Below are 2,500 nucleotides of genomic sequence, written 5' to 3'. Positions count from 1 at the left end.
GATGGATGCACGGGATCCTGGCTCCGGCGCCGCGGGCCTCGGTCGGGGACCTCCGCCTTCGCCTCGGTGCCCACGCCGGACCCCGGGGGTGTCCGCGCCGGGCAGTCTTCCCGGTCTACCGGGGCCCCGGCCGGATCAGCCTTTCTGTTTCCCCCGCCACGATGGATGCACGGGATCCCGGCTCCGGGTCCGCGGGCCTCGGTCGGGGACCTCCGCCGTCGCCTCGGTGCCCCCGCCGGACCCCGGGGGTGCCCGCGACGGGCAGTCGTCCCGGTCTACCGGGGCCCCGGCCGGATCAGCCTTTCTGTTTCCCACGCCACGATGGATGCACGGGATCCCGGCTCCGGCGCCGCGGACCTCGGTCGGGGACCTCCGCCTTCGCCTCGGTGCCCACGCCGGACCCCGGGGGTGTCCGCGCCGGGCAGTCTTCCCGGTCTACCGGGGCCCCGGCCGGATCAGCCTTTCTGTTTCCCCCGCCACGATGGATGCACGGGATCCCGGCTCCGGGTCCGCGGGCCTCGGTCGGGGACCTCCGCCGTCGCCTCGGTGCCCCCGCCGGACCCCGGGGGTGCCCGCGACGGGCAGTCGTCCCGGTCTACCGGGGCCCCGGCCGGATCAGCCTTTCTGTTTCCCCCGCCACGATGGATGCACGGGATCCCGGCTCCGGCGCCGCGGGCCTCGGTCGGGGACCTCCGCCTTCGCCTCGGTGCCCACGCCGGACCCCGGGGGTGTCCGCGCCGGGCAGTCTTCCCGGTCTACCGGGGCCCCGGCCGGATCAGCCTTTCTGTTTCCCCCGCCACGATGGATGCACGGGATCCCGGCTCCGGGTCCGCGGGCCTCGGTCGGGGACCTCCGCCGTCGCCTCGGTGCCCCCGCCGGACCCCGGGGGTGCCCGCGACGGGCAGTCGTCCCGGTCTACCGGGGCCCCGGCCGGATCAGCCTTTCTGTTTCCCACGCCACGATGGATGCACGGGATCCCGGCTCCGGCGCCGCGGGCCTCGGTCGGGGACCTCCGCCTTCGCCTCGGTGCCCACGCCGGACCCCGGGGGTGTCCGCGCCGGGCAGTCTTCCCGGTCTACCGGGGCCCCGGCCGGATCAGCCTTTCTGTTTCCCCCGCCACGATGGATGCACGGGATCCCGGCTCCGGGTCCGCGGGCCTCGGTCGGGGACCTCCGCCGTCGCCTCGGTGCCCCCGCCGGACCCCGGGGGTGCCCGCGACGGGCAGTCGTCCCGGTCTACCGGGGCCCCGGCCGGATCAGCCTTTCTGTTTCCCCCGCCACGATGGATGCACGGGATCCCGGCTCCGGCGCCGCGGGCCTCGGTCGGGGACCTCCGCCGTCGCCTCGGTGCCCACGCCGGACCCCGGGGGTGTCCGCGCCGGGCAGTCTTCCCGGTCTACCGGGGCCCCGGCCGGATCAGCCTTTCTGTTTCCCCCGCCACGATGGATGCACGGGATCCCGGCTCCGGGTCCGCGGGCCTCGGTCGGGGACCTCCGCCGTCGCCTCGGTGCCCACGCCGGACCCCTGGGGTGCCCGAGACGGGGAGAGGGCCGGGTCTACCGGGACGGCCTCGGGCGGGTCCGGCTTACCGGGGCCCCGGCCGGATCAGCCTTTCTGTTTCCCCCGCCACGATGGATGCACGGGATCCCGGCTCCGGCGCCGCGGGCCTCGGTCGGGGACCTCCGCCGTCCCCTCGGTGCCCACGCCGGCCCCCGGGGGTGTCCGCGCCGGGCAGTCGTCCCGGTCTACCGGGACGGCCTCGGGCGGGTCCGGTTTACCCGGGCCTCGGCCGGCCTAGAGTGTTTCTGTTTCCCCGCCTTGATGGATGTACGGGATCCCGGCGCGGGGGCCCCGGGCCTCGGTCGGGGACCTCCGCCGTCGCCTCGGTGCCCGCGCCGGGGCCCTGGGGTGTCCGTGACGGGCAGCCGTCCCGGTCTACCGGGACGCTCGGGCGGGACCGGTTTACCCGGGCCTCGGCCGGACCGGAGTGTTTCCGTTTTCTGCTTCCCTGCCAGGATGGCTGCGAGGGGTTGATTGAAAGAGCTGGTTTGACGTGAAAAGCTTGACTTCAAGTGAAAAGTTTGTTACAATTTCTGCCATCTTCCTTCCTCCAAAGTTTTGGGTGTAGTTTTCCCAGAGGAACCTCTCGTAGGCCTTTCATTTCTCATCTTAACTTCCCTCATTTATTCCATATTTTCCTTCCTCTTGCCGAATGGCCGAATCCAGTCCATTTCTAGTCAAGGAAATTATTCTTATTTCTTGCTGACCTATTTGCTTTGTGGAGCAAGTCGTTCTTAGGTCCCTTTGTTCTTTCTTCAACTTCTTCTGCTCCTTCTCTCGACGCTTTCTCGTCTTGTTCTCTTACTTGGCTCTCTTTTGGCTGTTCTTTCTTCTCCTCCCGTCGTCCGTCCCCACTTTCATCTCTCCATCTTTCCTGTTCTTGGTCATCTCTACGTTGTTTATCAAATAATTCCGCTTTCTCTCTTGAATCTACTCGATAT

This window comes from Pituophis catenifer, unplaced genomic scaffold, assembly GCF_029215685.1.
Source record: "Pituophis catenifer annectens isolate HBS135680 unplaced genomic scaffold, rPitCat1.0.hap2 SCAF_351, whole genome shotgun sequence".
Taxonomy (NCBI): Eukaryota; Metazoa; Chordata; class Lepidosauria; order Squamata; family Colubridae; genus Pituophis; species Pituophis catenifer.
Note: the sequence above shows the minus strand (reverse complement) of the source record.